Here is a 20,492-nt window from a genome sequence, read left to right on the forward strand (position 1 = left end):
TTTACTATTTCTATTACTTCCTTTAATTGAGCCTATGAGAGCATCTATGTCTGTCTACATAAAATGCATTTAGAGGCCATTCTCTTACAGTTAAAAGTATTTATGGAAAAAAATGATGATGGCAGTAGAGGCAAAGATCAGTATTTTAATTATCTAGAATATTTGGAAAGAAGAGTCATGTGGGTAAAGAAAATCTTTAATAGAAATGTGTTTTTGTAACTTGTCAACCTATTTTGTTTATTTTTGTATTTTGACAGATGTGACAATGAATGGTTTTAAGTTTTATTCATCTATTAGTCTGTCTTTTCCAGCTTTTTCCTAAGAAGAAATGTCCAAAAATTAAATGTGTTGAAATATCCAAAACCAAATAGAGCAGAAACAAATGAAAAGGAAAAAGTAACCTCCATAATCCACTTACTTGTATGGACCCCTTCAATAGGAATAGTTTACACTTCAGTAAATTACTCATCAGGCCCACTGCCACCTGCGATTTTTCAGAATCAGGTCATATGAGCTGCTCCTTTTCAGGAAAATCTGAAGGATGAAAACACACTGCAAATATAATAGCTAGTCAGCCACAAGGATCATCCTCTCTAGGTAGAAATTACTTATTTGGCAAATCCACGCATGCTGCGTGCTACCAAAGTGGCAGAAGTAGGATGTCCTGCATATTGTTTCTGGCTTCATTTCAGTGAGAAATAAAGTGGTTCTCAGCCTTTATAGGATTTCATGGAAGGAATCGGATGAAAGGGTTCCTTCCTAGTTAGGGTTCTGGCCCCGTCTTATAGCAGCTTTCTGGACAGGTTTCTCTTGATTTATTCAGAGGACTGTTTGAAGATTTTATGGTGTGTAACTCTTCTTGCTTCAATCTCTCAATATGAGTATTTTCTTTATATTACTTCAGGTGTTAAATTGGTAATTAATTTTCAATTGACCTTACAGACATAATGTTTGACATAGAAATGGACTCAACTAAATATTGATTTTTAATGATTTCATGAATTATTAGAAATAACATAAAGGAATAATCCCTCCTCTTATTCTGAATCAATAAAACCTTTGTTGACGGCTGCTTCATAGCCTTGATTGAGAATCACTGGCCTGTTTACACTGTCTGGGTCTATGAAGAGTCTTACCCTGGGTTTGAAGGGAGGGAGGTAACTTGGGCTATATCCTAGATCTTTTGAAGAGAAAAGGATGCATTTCTCAAAAAACTAGAGGAATTGATATAGGACTTGAGCTTTATAAATTGGGATGGTAGGAAGAAAATAGTTTAGGTTATACATTATATCACCAAAAAATATTTTGCTCCTATTTATCCCAATTGGAGAGTTTATTTTTTTAGTGGGTTGAAGATCATTCGTTTATAGTTTCCTCATTTTCAAAATTTGACACCTTAGCCTTAAGACAATATGAACACATAAGAATTAAATATTTAAAAAGTGATAAAGCTAGAATTTGACCCTAGATGATGAAATGTAAGAGCTGCTGTCATGCATATACTTGTTTTAAGCATATACCAGGCATAATCTGCTCCAGTATTTACATTTACCCAAATGTATCTATTTTTTAAATTTAAATTAATTCTTGTGATATTTCTTGGTAAAACACAGAAAAGAGTGAGAAAAAAGGTAAATAAGTCTAATTTTTAAGAAACATGATAAACATTAACATTTTCTATTTTCTTTTAGTCTCTAGTCTACATTCTATATGTAGTTAAAATAACATAATAATTTTCTAACATGCATTGTTAATAAACATGATTTCAAAAACATTTGTATATTACTGAAAACCTACATAAAATAATTTCTATGTTAACAAGATATTCTGCTTACCTAAAACAGTATCAATACATGTTCATCAAAAAATACAAAACACAATAAACAGCAAAACTAATGTGGCACCTACATTGTGCCAGGTAGAATAATAAGAGTTTCACTTGTGTTAGCTAAACTGTAATAAAAACTCTAAGCTTTTAGCTACTGTAACGTAATATTTCTAGATAGTATAAATACATGAATTTATAACAAGTTAAAAGCTTTCACTTCCCAGAAATAAATTCTCTTGTTTATATCATGTATAGTATTCAATATAGTATATCTATATATGTATACATATATATATAGAGAGAGAGATGAAATAAGTGGATTTAATTAATTCCCATTTGTTGATGTATAGGTAGTTTCTATTATATAATGAATGCTGTGATGAAAAAACTTGTGGCTTAACATATTTCTGATTTCATATTTGTGTCTGTGTCTCTCAGTGTGGGATGTGCATTTGAGGAAATACAAGGGTGTGCCAAGATGCTCTCAGAGACGTGGAATACACATATTACATTTTTGTGAAGTTTAACTTACTCAAAGGTCTAGTTAAAAATGCTGAATTTTTTAAAACGTATCTATTCAACTCAAAATGTTTTTACTGAGTGCCTATTATATCCCAAGAAGTTTTTAGAAGTCAAGTGAACCAGACATATTTTATGCATCCCTCAAACTCTCTTGGCTTCAAGTGACTCCTGAGTTTCCTTCTTACTTTTTTTTTCTGTTATATGCCATCTATTCTATGTAATTATAGTCTGAAATAATTTGACATTTCTTTCCAAATGCATACAAAGAAAATAAATTTAATACCTTTATATTATTGTTTGCAATCTCATATTATAAGGTAAAAATTCTAGAAAGAAAGGCACAATGTGCTATTAAGAAATAGGACATCTATCTAGCAGGAAATACAGCTGTGTTAAACCTAGAGCACAATCAGAGAGAATAGGGTATGTCACTCCTTCTGTAATGTCACACAGTGAGAGGTGCTGGTCAGCTGCATTAAACATGCTACAATGTTAGATTCATCCGTACATCTAAAGAGGTCAAAGCAGCTATCTTCATAAATTGTTGAAATTGTCACTGTGCAAACAGTATTTTTAAAAATTCGATTATAGAAAATTAAATGGTGATACTCCTGAATGCATTTAAATCATGTCACAGTTACACTTAATCAAATGTTATTTACAGACACCATTAAATGATGTTTCATTCCGTTTCTCAACTCAGCGAGTTCTCAGATATAAAATTACAAAATTTTCTAGTTTGTGTTTTTGATACTATTCTAGTTAGTTTCTACATTTTTAACTGAGGTATAAAATACATACAATAATGAGAACACATAAGTGTAGAGCTCAATATTTCAAAAACTGAAAACAAACATATAATGGGCATTCATATCACGAAACAGAACATTCTTCAATTTGAACTCAAGCAAAAGTGCCCCATGCCTACAAAATCCTTCCTTGTCATGAATCTATAAAAAAAACCATTCCCAGGGTTCAGAGAGGAAATAGCTGCCTATGCTTCAAGGGCTCCACATTCTGGCATTTTGGACTGTCAGGTCCAAGTTATTTTTCAGTCCTCTGATGCTTATTAAAATATATTTACCTAGGAATTTTCTAGTTGTTGGCATTGGGACTGTTAGCATGTGGTAAACTGCTATATTCTATTTGGTGTAATAAACTCTCATTCTTCATTGTCTTTAAAGACAGCACTCCAATTACAACTTACTGTTTTATAATAAGGAGCTGGCAAAATCAATCTAACAGTTGTCAGATAGTCAAATATTGGCTTTATTACTGAGTAATTGGAGTGAGACTAGATAAACGTTGTATATCTTTGGAAATAAAAGTGTAAGAAATAACTGCATGAGTCTATTACATTATATAGATGTTTAAAATAAAATCAGGAATATTTCAAAGAAAAATAATTTTAATTGATAAATATTTTGGCTTAAGTATAAGTACAAAAGCCCCAATAAAAAGGGGAACATTCTATAGGCTGTCTGTTTACTCTGTTGATAGTTTCTTTTACTTTGCAAAAGTTCTTTAGTTTAATTAGGGCCCTCTTGTCAATTTTTGCTTTTGTTGCAGTTGCTTTTGAGGACTTAGTCATAAATTCTTTGCCAAGAATAATATCAAGAAGGGTACTTCCTAGATATTCCTCTGGATTTTTATAGTTTGAGATCTTACATTTAAATCTATTATCTATCTTCTGTTAATTTTTGTGTGTGGTGAAAGGTAAGGGTCTATTTTTATTCTTCTGCATAGGTCTGGCTAGTTATTCCAGCACCATTTATTCAAAAATTATGCATCTGACAAAGGTCTAATATCCAGAATCTGTAAGAAACTTAAATCAACAAGCAAAACACAAATAACCACATTAAAAAATGGGCTAAGGGCATGAACAGGCACTTCTCAAAAGAAGACATACAAGTGGCCACAAAAATATGACAAAAAAATGCTCATAATTACTGGTCATCAGAGAAATGCAAATCAAAACCAACCACAAGGAGATACCATCTCACACCAGTCAGAATAGTTATTATTAAAACATCCAAAAGCAACAGATGCTGGTGAGGATGCAGAGAAAATGGAATGCTTATACACTGTTGGTGGGAATGTAAATTGGTTCAGCGACTATGGAAAGTGGTTTGGAGATTTCTCAAAGACCTTAAAACAGAACTACCATTCAATACAGCAATCCTGTTACTGGGTATGTACCCAAAGGAAAATAGATCATTATGCCAAAAAGATACATGCACTCATGTCTTACACGATCACAGCATTATTCATAATAGCAAAGACATGGAATCAACCTAAGTGTTGATCAGTGGTGGAATGGATACAGAAAATATACACCAAGGAGTACTACACGGCTATAAAAAAAGAATAAAATCATGTCCTTTGCAGTGACATGGATGGAACTGGAAGCCATAATCCCAAGCAAATTAACACAGGAACAGAAAATCAAATCCTCTCACTTACAAGTGGGAATGAAACATTGAGCACCCATGGGTATAAACATGGGAACAGTGGACACTGGGACTTCTAGTGGGTGGGAGGCAGAGAGAGAGCAGATGGGTCAAAAAACTACCTATTTGGCATTATGCTCACTACCTGGTTGCAATACACCCATCTAATAAACCTGTATATGTACACCTGGCATCTAAAATTAAGTTGAAATTTAAAAAGTAAATAAAAAGGGTAGCAAAAAAGGCAAATGCATGAATTTCTCTCTCTTTCCAATTACTGTATATAGACAGGCTTCCATGATAGGTGAACATATTAGGGGAATCCATATAGTAAGTGTGTTCAAGCTGTTTTGAACTAGGAAGTAAAATTATGCTGAAAAATAAAATATATGCACCTAAAAAACAGATTTTAGTCATCAAAAAATCTGTTTGAACATCTAGTTGAAAGAATTACAATAATTTGTATTCTCAGTGTGTAGCTGGACGATAGAGAAGATGCTAATATTTTGGCAAATTAATTAGTTTTATCTTCTAAATGTATACTTATGTTTGTAAGCACTCAGTGATACTTTTATTTAAAAAATGGCTTTTGTAAGCAAGACACTGATTAGCAAAACATAAGAAGTATAAAAATTCAAAGATTTTTCAAGCACAGCATTAGCAGTTAATTTTGGAATTAAAGCGTTATCTACAACATGCAAGAATATTGTATTGAATAGATAAGTTTTTGATCAGAATTTAAAAATCAGAATGTGTGTGTTGTGTGTGTTGTATGTTATATTATAGATCATTTGGTGATTCTTTAGAGCTTATTGTACCTCCTAACAAGCTAAAGTAGCATTTGGTTTAGCTTGATATGTCTCTGTTTTTCTTTTTTTTCTTAAGAAGATAGCATTAGGAGAAATACCTAATGTAAATGACGAGTTGATGGGTGCAGCAAACCAACATGGCACATGCATACCTATGTAACAAACCTGCACGTAGTGCACACGTACCCTAGAACTTAAAGTATAAAAAAAAAGAATATCACAGAAATGAGTAAAAATAAGAAACTGAGGCCAGACATGTTTGATTGATTTACCATGGAAACCTGCAAATAAACTCTCTAAAGAGAATAAATTCTGTCCAAAACATAGGATAGGGTAATGGGGGGAGGGTGTCATTTGGATGTAAGAAAGACTTTGGGATCTTGCAAAAGAGATCATGTTTGAGGAAGAGTTGTGCTATATTTAAAAGGAATAATAAAAACAGAATTGTTGTGCATTTTCCTGAGAATACTGACAGGAATTCTCTGGTTCTTTGTGAAAGGGAATATTTTAAAAATGGCTTTTCATTTAATTTTTTGTTCCAGAGTACTGTGAAAATACTAGTGGCACCTACTGCTAAAATTCTTATCTTAAAACAGCAAATATCACACTTTTTTTTCATGGCAGCCAGAGTTTTATACAAAAGTAAACAACTCAACGAATCAAACCTGATGGGCTTTGGAACACGCTTGCAAAGTCAGAGCCATTCATCAGAGACTGCTTTGTGATCAGAATCAGAAACTATTAGGGACTTACTAGAAAAACAGAGTTAGGCAGGACTATATGCTTTCTCTAAAATGAGAAAAATCAATTTTCAAAAAATATTCCCCATGAAATTACAAACTATAGATCAATTTTATTCACATTCATAAACACTTCAATTCTTAAGATGTTAAGAGTACTTTCTAGATGAAGATATTAAGCAGTTGTCAAATAAGCTTTTATAAGTAAAATCATTGCCCTGCTACCCTGGCTGAAGTGAGTCATTGAAGGTTTGGCTATCAGAAACAAGTATTTAAAATTTCTGGAACCACTGATGTGGATTCTTTGCCACTAGGATCTGGAGAAACCAACTGGAATATTATGCTTATATCAGAAAAAAAGTGGATTTGGGTTCTTGTTCTAAAAGATAAGAAAACATTTCATGTGTGGATTGGGACAATCATATAGAAGGCTGATGGTACTAGTTATTTCTGTACTATCAAAACCAAAACTTGTGTTTGTGTTTTGATTGTGGGCTGCATCACTTCTGTAGAAAGTACTTAAAGCTGGTTGGAGTGTTTCTCAGAAAATTTTATTGAGTTTAGGAAAGCATTCTAAAAGAAAAACAGAAATGAGTTGGGCGTGGTGGCTCATGCCTCTAATCCCAGCACTTTGGGAGGCTGAAGCCGGTGGATCACCTGAGGTCAGGAACTCTAGACTGGCCTCACCAATATGGTGAAATCCCATCTCTACTGAAAATGCAAAAATTAGCTGGGCATGGTGGCACATGCCTGTAATTCCAGCTAGTCAGGCGGCTGAGACAGGAGAATGGCTTGAACCCAGGAGGCGGAGGTTGTGGTGAGCAGAGATTGTGCCACTGCACTCCATCCTGGTGACAGGGCGAAACTCTATCTCAAAAAAAAAAAAAAAAAAAAAAAAAAAAAGGAAAAAAGAAAAAAGAAAGAAAAAGAAAATTGTCACATAATTCAGAATGACATATAATTCAGATTTGAAGGAATTCAGTAGTCCACCAACAAGGATAGTAGAATGAGTCTTGGCACACCAAAAGCCCTACAAAGGTCAGCAGGGTGGAGGAGGGCACTGAAGACATAACTGTCTACCCTAATGGTCTTTGGTTACCTAGAGCCTGGGATGTTAATGTTAACATAGGCATTGGACCAATGTAAGGTGGATATTAATAACCGAGAAGATAAAATAACACCAGAATATTTGAAGAACTGTAGCTGTAATGGAATTGCCCACTAAAAATTTTATTGAAGAGAAGAAGGAGTGCTTTTTTTGTGGATTTGGATTTCAAATTCACACCACCTGCTTGGTGTGGGTAATTCCAAGCTGAGAAATTAATTGAAGATTGTGTTTTGGCACATGACAGAAGCTAACACAAATCCTTTCAAAAAGAATATATCCTCAACATGATGCTCAAAAAATTTCCATATTAAAAAAACCAGCTTAAAAATGCCACTTTTGGCCGGGCGCGGTGGCTCACGCCTGTAATCCCAGCACTTTGGGAGGCCGAGATGGACGGATCACGAGGTCAGGAGATCGAGACCATCCTGGCTAAAACGGTGAAACCCCGTCTCTACTAAAAATACAAAAAAAAATTAGCCGGGCTTGGTGTCGGGCGCCTGTAGTTCCAGCTACTCTGGAGGCTGAGGCAGGAGAATGGCGTGAACCCGGGAGGCGGAGCTTGCAGTGAGCCGAGATCGCACCACTGCACTCCAGCCTGGGCGACAAAAAAAAAAAAAAAAAAAAAAAAAAGCCACTTTTGGCTACCATGAAACAGCTTGTATGAGACTAAAACCCCAGTTGTCTGAAAGTACCAAGGTAGCAGGATTTGAGTACAAAGGATCTCAAAGGAAAATGCATGGTAGAGAAAATAACATTTTCTGCCACTTTTCAACTTTGATGTATTCACTAATTACAATATGGTGCTGCTCCAACTGACTGAGCCAAAAGAGGCACCTCAGCTTCCAGTAGCCTCACTGTCTCACTGTCCTAGAGAGACAAACATTGGAAGGTAGCACTTCTTAGGCAAGCAACAATTGACAAAAGCACTGGGAAAAAGGAAACTTGAGAGAAGAGAGCTGACATTCTACAGTGCTCTGCCTCTCTCAAAGCACTTGCTGAAGGTTGTAACAAGAGGATAAAAGACTAAGCAGTTAGTCAGTTTTATTGAGCTGGAGACACACACAAAAATATCACTTAGGGATCACCAAGAGAGAGGCCTAGTATAAACACTTGGCTTGCAGCTGAGATCCCGGAAAGGCTTTCAGTTGAGATAGTCAATGAGTAATGTATATTATAAATAGATCAGCCCTCACAGAGATGGATACGTGGCCTAATAACTTCAGTCTCTGATTGAAACAAGAAGAATTGCTCCTATTCTAACTGCCTGGCAAAACAAATGAATCGTTTCTGAAGGAGAATCACATGTAGGTCATCTACCTTACTTTATATGTAATAGCCAGCATGAAAAAAAAATCAAGACAGAAATAAATACCTATAAATGAAGACAAAAAGACAAGAGACACAAACCCATATGTGATTCTGATCCTAAAGCGATTCAACATAAAATTATAAATAATTTTGTAAATTATGTTCAAGAGAATAGATGGCAAGTTGGAGAATTTCACCAGAAGCTTAAATCTGTATCTATAAAAAATACAAATTCTGAAACTGAAATACAGAATACTTTATGTTAATCATTCAAAATATAGTATTAATATTACCAGATTAGACACAGCAGAGAAGAGGTGGGACTTGAAAATATGGACTAAAGCAAAACGTGATTAAAAATATATGAATTCTAAAGACACGGGGAAAATATTCAAAATATATATAATTGGAACTACAGATGAGGCAGAGAAAGACTATATGGCAGAAGCTGTATTTGAGAAATTACTAACCAATGAATTCCCAAGAGTTAAAATATTATGAAGCCACAAAATTAGAAAGTTTTGCAAACCTAAAACAAGTCCAGTGAAACCCACATCTGGACAAGCAAGGGTAAGATTTTGTAAACCAAATATAAAATTTTATAAATAGCAAAGAAAATGTAATATTAATTTTAAAGATGCAATAATAATTTGATAGCTACAATTTTAACAGAAAAAGTAAAAAAAATCTTTTATTTGATATTTTTTGTTTTTATTGTGATAAAATACATATAAAATTCATCGTTTTAACCATTTTAAAGTGTACAATTCAGTGGTATTTAGTACATTCACAGCTACCACCACTATTTAGCTCCAGAACATTTTTATCAACCCAAAAGGAAACTCTCTACCCATTAAGCAGTCACTTCTTATTTTCCTACACCGTGGCAAACACTTATCTGCTTTCTGTGTCTATGGATTTGCCTATTAGGGATATTTTATAGGACAGAATCATACAATATATGGCCTTTTATGTGTGGTTTCTTTCACTTAGAATAATGTTTCCAAAGTTCGGCCATGTCGTGGCATGTATCAAAGGTTCCTTTTTATGGTCAAATACTATTCAGTTGGCACTGAAAGTGCAAACAGAAAGTAACTGGCAAGGTATAATTCTATATGCAATAGAATTGTCCTGTAAAAATAAAGCAAAAGATTTTTTTCAAACAATCAGGAACCAAGAGAATTTTTCACAAGCATACTCCCATTAATAGAGATACAGATAAATATTGTCCAGGTAAATTTGTGTTCTGCATTGCATGGGGAAATGCATTTAAAAATTATAAAAAACAAAATAGTAAAACAGATTAATAAATATACATTAATACTTATTGATTAAAATTAATATTATAAATAATATTTTTGGAGTTTAAAATAAACATAAAATTAAATGTCAAAATAACCAAAATGGCTTAGAATAGTAAATGCAGTTACAGTGATCTAAGATCTGGTATTTACAGAAAAATGGTAAAAGTGATCATTTGTATTAGATTGTGATACATTGAACATACATAATATAATCACTATGATAACCCTTAAAATAATAAAAGGAAATTTTTAAATAGAAAATTAACATGGAGAAAGGAGAGAATATGAAAAGGTACTTGCTTAATCTAAAAGCAAACAAGAAAGGGAACAAGGCTAAGTGAATGAATGAATGAATGAATAGATTAAAGGAATAGAAAAAAGGGGCAAATATAAATAGTAAATGATAAAATTGAAAACAAATATGATATTTTAAAAATTTGAATATATACAGAAACCAAGTCATCTTATTAAAAAATGATAGTTGGGTCCAGGTATGGTGGCTCACACCTGTAATCCCAACACTTTGGGAGGCCAAGGTGGGTGGATTACCTGAGGTCAGGAGTTCGAGGCCAGCCTGTTCAATGTGGTGAAACCCCGTCTCAAAATACAAAAATTATTTTGAGACCAGGCATGGTAGCATACGCCTGTAATCCCAGCTACTTGGGAGGCTGAGGCAGGAGAATTGCTTGAGCCTGGGAGACGGAGGTTGCAATGAGCTGAGATCGTGCCACTGCACTCCAGCCTGGCCATCAGAGTGAGACACTGCCTCCAAAAAAAAAAAAAAAAAAAAAGATAGTTGGAATGGATGAAATATAGTTCATCCATATACTGATTATATTAACAGTAAGCAACACAACTTAAATAGGATAGAGAAATACTGAAAATAAAAGGATACAAAAAGTATACCATAAAAACACTAACCAATAGAACATGAAAGTCACTATCCATATTAATATCCAAGTCCACATTTAGTAAAATGGACTATTACACATTTCATAATAGACATCTCATAGGAATCCACTAGGAAGGTGTAACATAGATTCAGAAGAGATGAATAAAAACATATCAAATATTAAAGAAGAAATAGCAATTCCACATTCATGGTAGAAGAATTTAAACTACTGTCTTACTAGCTCAAAGTAAAGGACAAATAAAAAACAAGAACACAGACTACCCCCCAAAAAACAAAAAAATAAATATTTTGACTATGGTGATTAATAAATTCAAATATGTATGTATATGAATGCTTATGTATATGTATGTATAGATTTAGTAAATGTAAAGAGACTACAATTAAAAATATAGGTACATATTTTGTATGTATATCTAGAATAATCAGTAGATACGTGTAGAGGTAGGTAGATATAGATAGATATCACTGTTCATAAACATACATATAGATTATATAGATTTTTTCAGAGACCAAGAGAATTTGGTTTCTGCGCATGCATTTGCTTTCTGTGCATATGTATACATGCATAGACATTGCGGAGGAAAAGTTAAATATTAAATTTGAACTCAATTGAACGTGGACACAAACAATGGTCACCAAGTCCCAGAACAGGTTGTGTGAGCCCCTTGAGGTGTTCATCCAGTGCCGTTTTGGAGAAATCTCTATTTCAATCTATTCCTATACGTTTGTTATTGAAAAACAATAGACACTTACAAAAACAAGTTGACCTTTTTGTGTTCCTTGAGCCCAGTCGTGAACAGACCTCGTGACTGGGCCTCATGCCAAACAACTTGTTACAAAAAGAGCTAGGGTCCCAGACTGCGCTGAAGCTTCATGAGACCTTTTCTCATCTGTGCACGGATGGGTGGCCAACTCTGGAGCCCAGGCTCTTGCTTCCCAGTCTGGTGGTGAATCCTCCATAGTCTGGTGAGTGTAAGTATCTTTTCCCTTCTCCCCTTCCCATTGCAATTTGCTTATTGTATCAATCTGTTTATTATATCATTTTCTTATTGTTATATCATTTGCTTATTATATCTGCATTGCCATTTGCATGGGATAAAGATTGTTTACCCCTAAGGTATTTTGTGTATGTCTTTTCTTCTCCCCTCGCACATTTTCCACACAGAACAGACACGTATACATATATATAGGTATAGATAGATATAGGTTCATATATAGATATGGGTATCTCCACTCACTGAATTCAATTCTTTACAAGCACACATTTAATATTTATAAAAATTAATCATATGCTTGCCACATAAGCAAGATTAAAGCCCAAAGCATTGAAATAATATAGCGTATGATGTCTGAATATACTAAAAGCTAAAAATAAATAACAGTATGACAACTAGAAAACCCAAAAGTATTTGCAAATTACCCAGTATAATTATAAACAACCTGTAGGTCAAAGTAGAATGCACAATGGAAATTAGAAAATGAATCCTGCTGAATAACAATACAAATATGGCACAACAGCATATGATGAGTGCCTCCAAAGCAGTGCTTATAATAAAATTCAGAGTATTAAACACTATAAAAAGAGTGGCTTAAAAAAATGGATTATTTACATATTTCAAAAGTTGGAAATAGTATTCACTTAGGATGTTTGACAGAACTATTATAGAAAACAAAAGCGCAAGTCCAGTGCAAGTATTGTATTAAGAATGTATTCCCACATGTTATAATAATAAAAGAAGCAGAAGCAAAAATTACAGAAAGTCTAAGAAACAAATTATAACAAATTTGACCATATGAACATATATAGACTCCTGCAAGAGTAGGGGTATGGGTAGAGATAAGATTTTGGGTTCTAATGGAAGTCACAACAAATTTCAAAGCACTGAAATTATAAAAAGTCTGTTCTCAATTTAGAGAGGAAATATTTTAAAAATCAATAACCAAAAGAAAACTAGAAAATTTCAAACTGCTTGGAAATGAAGCAGTACAATTCTCAACAGTACATGGCTCAAAGGAAAAACAACAATGGGAATCAGAAAATATTATTTACTTTAGGATATGGAAAATATATCCAAACTTGTAGAATGTTGCTAAAATAGTGCTTAGCTTTACTTAGCCTTAAGTTTCTATATTAAAAAATAAGAAAATCTGAAAATTAGTGATCTCTCACTAATTGGTTCACTAATTATCAAGCTGATAATTATCAAGATGCTAGAACAAAAGGAAAGCATAAAATATGAAGAAAGTAGATGGAAGTGAAGAGTAAAGATAAAAACAGAAATCAATGAAATAAACAAATGGACAACAGAGAAAACAAGCTAAAATTTAATCCTTTAAAGGATTAACAAAATCAATAAATAACTGAAAGCCTAAAAAAAGAATATACAAATAACTGGTTTCAGGATAAAAATGTAATACCAGTACAGATATTATAGAGATTAGAAAGAAAATATAGAAAAATATTATGATCTATTTATACCAATAAATTTGGTTAGATTAAATGGGCACAATTCTTGCGAAACATAATGTATGGAAACTACACGAAAAGAAAAACACAATCTAAATATTCCAATGGCAGTTAAAGAAATTTAATTTGTGATTTAAACCCTTCCCACCAAGATAACTCCAGGTCAAGGTGGCTTTTGCTTTTATATCTTACAAATATTTGAGGAAAATTGATATAAATATATAAAGTATTTTAGAGAGTTGAAAAATAAGACTCATTACTCAGCTTTCAGCATTATTTTGGTCTCAAAACCTGGCAAGGGTAGGCCGGGCGCGGTGGCTCAAGCCTGTAATCCCAGCACTTTGAGAGGCCGAGGCAGGCGGATCACGAGATCAGGACATTGAGACCATCCTGGCTAACACGGTGAAACCCCGTCTCTACTAAAAATACAAAAACATTACCGGGCGTGGTGGCGGGCGCCTGTAGTCCCAGCTACTCGCGAGGCTGAGGCAGGAGAATGGCATGAACCCGGGAGGCGGAGCTTGCAGTGAGCCGAGATCCCGTCACTGCACTCCAGCCTGAGCGACACAGCGAGACTCCATCTCAAAAAAAAAAAAAAAGAAAAGAAAAAAAGAAAAAAAAAAAAAAAACCTGGCAAGGGTCTTACCAGTGGGGAAAATTATACACCAAGATCTATTTCACATGCATGCAAAAATGTTAAACAATATGTCAAGAATTGAAGCAACAAGCTTGCTTGCTCAGTAAGTCTAGGGTATGAGGAAGAGTTTGTTTATTTGGAAACACTCTCTTGAGATTTAAAAGGTAACGGCTGACAAGATTTTCAGGAGATAGTACGACCTTGCCATGAGAATGGTTCCTAGAAGAATAGAAAAAGCAATGATCCGTGGTAAGTGATGTCAAAATGCCGTCACTGCTGAAGATGACTTTGAAGGAAGGGATTAAAAGGCTCTGTAAAGTGAGCAGGAATGGATATACTATGTCTATTAAGAAGTGTTCCAAAGGAAGGACCTGGGGACATGCCAGTTACCAAGGCCATAAGGAATACATTGGTGAGAAGCACCAGAATCCAGGTCTGCTCTGTAGATCAGAGGGGACAGTGGAAAGGCCATTGTTGATCTATGAGCACTGACAAGGATGACGGAACCCCAAAGCAATAAGAAGTAGTGACTGTCCAACACCAGATGGATGTGATTTTATTGTGTGGTGAATTCAGAGTGGCAGCCAAAGGGCCTCAGATAATTCTGGAGATGGTTAATTGAATAAAGTGTTTCTATGGGCAAAACAGATAGGCAACCAACAAGGGAATCACTGAACATTTACAATGATAAGAAATGAAAGGTGGATGATCCAGAGGCTGAAGGCAGTCGGCACAATACAAAGTTATGCTACTTGGGAGGCTGAGGTGGGAAAATTCCTTAGGCCGAGTTCAAGGCCAGCCTGGGCAACATAATGGGACCCCCCCATCTATATTAATAATAATGATAAATATAAGAATCATGAGCCTTTGACTAATTTCCAATCCCTGACCCCAGTGTCTCAACAGGATTCGGATATCTAGGAAGAAGGACTCTAAGGTGTCATCTTTCCCAAAACAGATTTACATCCTACTACCTGGGTAACCATACACTGGGGAAAGGGAGATACCTAATTATTTTGGGTACTTTTTGACGTAGGGACAAAGTTGACACTGAATCCTGGAGGTGTGAAGCATTATCGTAGCCTCCTTGGTAGAGCACTGGCATATAGGTCTAGGTAATAAAAAGAAAACTGGTCAAGGCCCATCTCATAGTGGATTCACTGTCTCTGTGGTATCTAAAACCAATTACATTGATTAATACAATAAATATCTTCATTTTCACATTATATTATCATCTTTGTGCACTCATGTGCCTTGGAATCAGTCCACTGACTAACAGTATCAAGTAAATTTTGGCACACAAACTTCATCACAGATAAAAAAACATATTGTCTCATACCATTTTAGCAGAACAGGGTATTCTGGGCTCTTGTTGCAAAATATTGCATCATGTTAAAGACTAAGTGAGAATATCACATTTCTTATTTTTTTTGTCTACAGAAATATATTTATTGAGTTTTTAAAAGAGACATTCTAAAATTTATAAGAATAAAAGGGTCAAGAATAGTTGAAATTTTCCCTTAGAAGAGTATCAATATAGGTACATATATGTCCTACTTATTATCAATTTATTACTATTATAATATTTAGTCACATACCCATACTATGCAATGCAATTTTCCACATTTTTTGAATATATAAACAAATTTGGTCTTGTTAAATATTCAGATTACCTTTTGTAGATATTAAGTAGCGTGTCTACAGTCACACTGCTGACAGTGCAGAGCCAACAATTCAATCCACAATACTTGGTTGCTCTTAACTATTGTCTATATTGAAAAGTTAGTGCTAAGGGTAGATAAATAAAACAGTGGAACAAAATATCACAAAACACAAATACACATATCAATTGGAACTGCAGATCAATTCTGAAAGAATTACATAAATTATATTGAAACTATTATTCATATAAAAGAAAATATAATTTTATTTCTTGAAATCATATATTAAAACCTACTCCAGGTACATTAAGAATTAAATGTAAAAAATAAATATTTAGAAGATAATATAAAAACTATCTTTATGGATTGGGGTAAATAAATATTTATTAAACAATAAAGCAGGGCAAATTATAAAGCAAATGCCTATTGTAACTATAGTACATTAAAATTAAAAATGATTTATATAATGTTACCATAAAGTAGCAAAATAATTCAAGAACAAGGAATAACAATGATTATGTTTGAAAATATAATTTATACTTTATAAAGACATAAATCAAACATTTAAAACTATTTAATATAAAAATAAACTAAATATATGAACAGGTATTTTGCTAAAGAGCAGACAACTGGCAAATGTGTATAAATATGCTCAATCTTCTTAATAATTAGAAAAACACATATTTAAGCCACAATGAAATATTTAGTCCCATTAGACTGGAAATTATTTTAAGTCTTATTGTACAGGAGTTCAGAAGGACATAATGTCAGGTGTTTTGATCAATGATAATATTCATAGGTTGTAAATGAGAAAGAAAATGGCTACAAACTGTTTTGAAAACCCCATTTGATATTATCATGTAAAACTGAATGTGCACATCCTAGGAGTATTTTGAATTCAGCTCCTAGAAGTGTACTTTAATGAATGTCTTGTGTATGTGCACCATATGATATGTAAAATAATCTTCGTATCATCATTGTAATAATACAAAATTGAAAATTATCTCAATATTAAGAACAAAATGAAAAAGTCAATTGTGGTATAATTATAAAATATAAAATATATAAAATATGATAAAAAATGGGAAAAGAATGAACTAATGTATTAAGATAGAAAGTTTTAAAAGAATATACACAAAGTGATATTAAACCTGTATAATGTAGAAACATAGAAAATTATAATACGTATTTTAGAAATGTATAAAATATAGTAAATTATGAAGGAATAATTGCAGTGTTTATTTCTTAAGCTGTGTGGTGGATAAACGAGTATTATTCTATATGTCTGTTTGTATGTCTAAACTATATAAGTATATTTAAAAATACATTTGAAACAAGAGTGGTTAACTTTCTTAAGGTTCCTAATAAGCTGTTGTGCTAAAATTTAATCCCAAACAGCCTTACTTCTTACTGTAAGTTATTTGCTTTGTTTTGCTTTGTGAAAAATATGTGTTTTTTTAAGACAATTTTTAGAGTAGTTTTCATTTCGAAGCAAAATTATGGAGATTTCCCATATAACTCTGCCGCCATATATGCAACATGTTTTAGCCTCCTCCATTATCAACATCCTCCATCAGAGTGATACACCTGATATAGCTGATGCACCTACAATGACAGACACATCATTAATACCAAAAGTAAGTCCATTGCTCACATTACAGTTCATTCTCAGTGTTGTACATTCTATGGTTTTTGACAAATATATAATGAATAATATCATAAAAACTTTTTTACTGCCTTAAAATCTGCTTGCTTTGCCAATTCATGCCTCCCCCAACCCCCAACTCCTGGCAAACACTTTTTTTTTTTTTTTTACCTGCTCCATAATTTTACCTTTTCTGGAATGTTATATAGTTGGAATCATAAAATATGTAGCCTTTTCTGATTGGCTACTTTCACTTAGCGATATGCATTTCATGTCTTTCCAAGTTTTTTCATGGCTTGGTGGCTCATTTCCTTTTAGCCTTGAGGAATATTCTGTTGTCTGGATTTACCACAGTATATTTATTCATTCACCCACTGAAGGGCATCTTGGTTGCTTCCAAGTTTTATCAACTATAAATAAAGTTGCTCTAAACATCCATGTATAGGCTTTTGCGTGGATTTAAGTTTTCAGCTCTTGGGTAAATTCCATGAGTGTGACTGCTGAATTGTATGGTAGGTTTAGTTTTGCACAAAACTGCCAAACTGTCTTCCAAAGTGGTTGTACCATTTTGCATTCCCATCAATAGTATATGACAGTTCCTGTTATTTCACATCCATGCCAGAATTTGGTGTTGCTTTTGTTCGACATTTTGACCATTCTAATAGGTATGTAGTAGTATCTCATTGTTCTAATTTGCATTTCCCTGATGATATGTGTCTTCGTCTGTTTTGGCTGCTATAACAAAATACCTTATAAGTAAATAATTATTTAATTGTAAATAATTCACAGTTCTGGAGGCTGGGAAGGCCAAGATCAAGGTGTTGACAGATTTAGTATCTAGTGAAGCCTCATACTTTGCTTCATAGAGGTTCCTCTTGCTGCATCTTCCTATGCAGAAAGCACGAAAGACTCCTTAAAGCCTCTTTCATAAGGGTACTAATCTCATTTATGACCACAAAGCCCTCATGACCTAATAACATCCTAAAGGCTTTACCTCTCAATACTGCCACAATGGGGATTAGATTAAACCTAGGTATTCTGGAGGGACGGAAACATTCAGACCATAGTAACATATGATATGGAGCATCTTTTCATATGCTTATTTTCCATCTGTATATCTTCTTTAGTGAGGTGCCTGTGAAGGTCTTTTACATTTTTAAATCAGTTTTTCTTATTACTGACTTTTAACAGTTCTTTGTATGTTTGGATAACAACTCTTTTTTAGATATGCCTTTGCAAATATTTTCTCCCAGATGGTAGCTTGTCTTCTCATTATCCTGACCTTGTCTTTTGCAGAGTAGAAGTTTTTAATTTTAATGAAGCAGCTTATTAATGATTTCTTTCCTGGACTGTACCTTTGGTGTTGTATATGAAACATCATGGCCATACTCAAGGTCATATAGTTTTTCTCCTACGTCATTTTCTAGGCTGACCACTGTGTTCAACCACTATAATACGGTATTTCTTAAACTGTTAGATATCGCCTGTACCATAAATCTAATCAGAACAATGGGGATACAAAAGATTATTATAGCACTACTTGATGAGCATTATAAAACAATTACTTGGATAAAACCTAATAGACCGGATTACTGAAACTAACTGTTAATTTTTTAAGAAGAACTCCTCTCTACCACATACCAAACCAAGGAAATGAAAGAATGGGAAAGACAAAAGAAGGAAGAAAGAAGAAAAGAAAGAGACAGAGAAGAGAGAAATGGAGGGAGTAGAAGGCAAAGGGGAAAAAGGAAGTAAGGAGAGCAGAAGAGAAGAGAAATGTCTCAATTTTGATCAAGTAAATAGAAACACAATCATTAGGAATGAAATAATGACATAATGACAGATTCAAATAACTAAAAGATAATATATACAATGCGCCAATAACCTCAAAAATCTAATAATTATTAACGTTTCACAAGACATGTTTACAAAACTAATTCCAGAGATATATGAACTAACAAATGATAGGATAACAGAAAAAAATTGGTCTGTTTTCTTTTTTCCCCCTCTAGTCCCACATAAAACATAATAACCAAGGCTTAGATTATTGTAAAACAAATTCTCAGAAACCTTCTAGGACCTACACTTTTTTTTTTGACAATTAACTTGACCAGTGCATAGAAAATAACAAAACCTACTGAATGTATTTTATGGGTTTAGTGTATTCCACCAAATCAAGCTAGGATATACTTTTACTAATAAATATATATGCCAGAAAGCTAATAGACTGTCAGCAAGCTAAGTGCATTATATTAATATACATCATTACTGTGCCTTTTTAAAAAGAATGCAAGAATAATCTGACTTTAAGAAGTCTATCAATAGTCAGATACTCTCCTTCTATATTGTCTCTCCCATATTCCACCTCAAAGATTCTAGAAGTATTCCTCCAGCCTGAAAATTGTTAGAGGGAGATTGAAGAAAGAACATTTGTTTCTTGTTCACTTTAGGATGAGTGGGTTGAACAACCTGTTTGCTCACATGCCATTCCTGAGAATTGGTCACATGACTCCATCTAGTTTCCCAAGTGTAAAAGGAACTGTGAAGTATAGTTATGAGTGGGAAGCCACTTCTTAGCAAGCCTCTACTCCAGGATAGGGGCCCACACATTCATTTTCTGATGAAATTGTAGTCATCTCTACTATATCAAACACCAAAAATAAGCTCCGAGGACTTGAAACTAATTGGTGTAATCTGTACTCTTGGCCATGGTGGTTTCAAAGATAGGCAAGTGATTTAAATTGCTCTAATCAGTTTTAATCTTAGGACTTGGACTGGCAATGCCTGGATGCAGATTCTCTCTTAACTGCTAAATAGGATCTTGAGAGAATATAGCCTTGGGTGCTACTAACAGCCTCATGTGACCACAAGCGTAAACCATGTCCGAAAATGGAGCCAAGCCAAATCAAGGAGAAAAATCAAGAGCTACATCCTGATCTTAAATCCTTTTAAAGCCCTGAATCAAGCCTCATTTCCGAACACCTGATTAGGCCTAGTGTGTTTAATTAGGTGAGCTAAATTTTTGCTTGTTTGTTTGGTTGAATGTTTGCTTATTTGCAGCTAAACATGTACTTATATAAAAATTGATAACAGTTCAATA

General features: G+C 33.8%; 1 long non-coding RNA gene across 1 annotated transcript in view; it reads right to left on the minus strand.

Moving 5' to 3' along the window:
- Window positions 1-417: 417 nt before the first annotated feature.
- The window catches only part of LOC129534224 (uncharacterized), a 37,729-nt gene continuing 17,654 nt past the window's right edge, over window positions 418-20,492 (minus strand). The window contains exon 3 of the long non-coding RNA XR_008680719.2: window positions 418-534. This is a non-coding gene — a long non-coding RNA (uncharacterized lncRNA). The remainder of the gene's footprint in view (window positions 535-20,492) is intronic.

Source organism: Gorilla gorilla, chromosome 5 (genome assembly GCF_029281585.2).
Source record: "Gorilla gorilla gorilla isolate KB3781 chromosome 5, NHGRI_mGorGor1-v2.1_pri, whole genome shotgun sequence".
Lineage (NCBI taxonomy): Eukaryota > Metazoa > Chordata > Mammalia > Primates > Hominidae > Gorilla > Gorilla gorilla.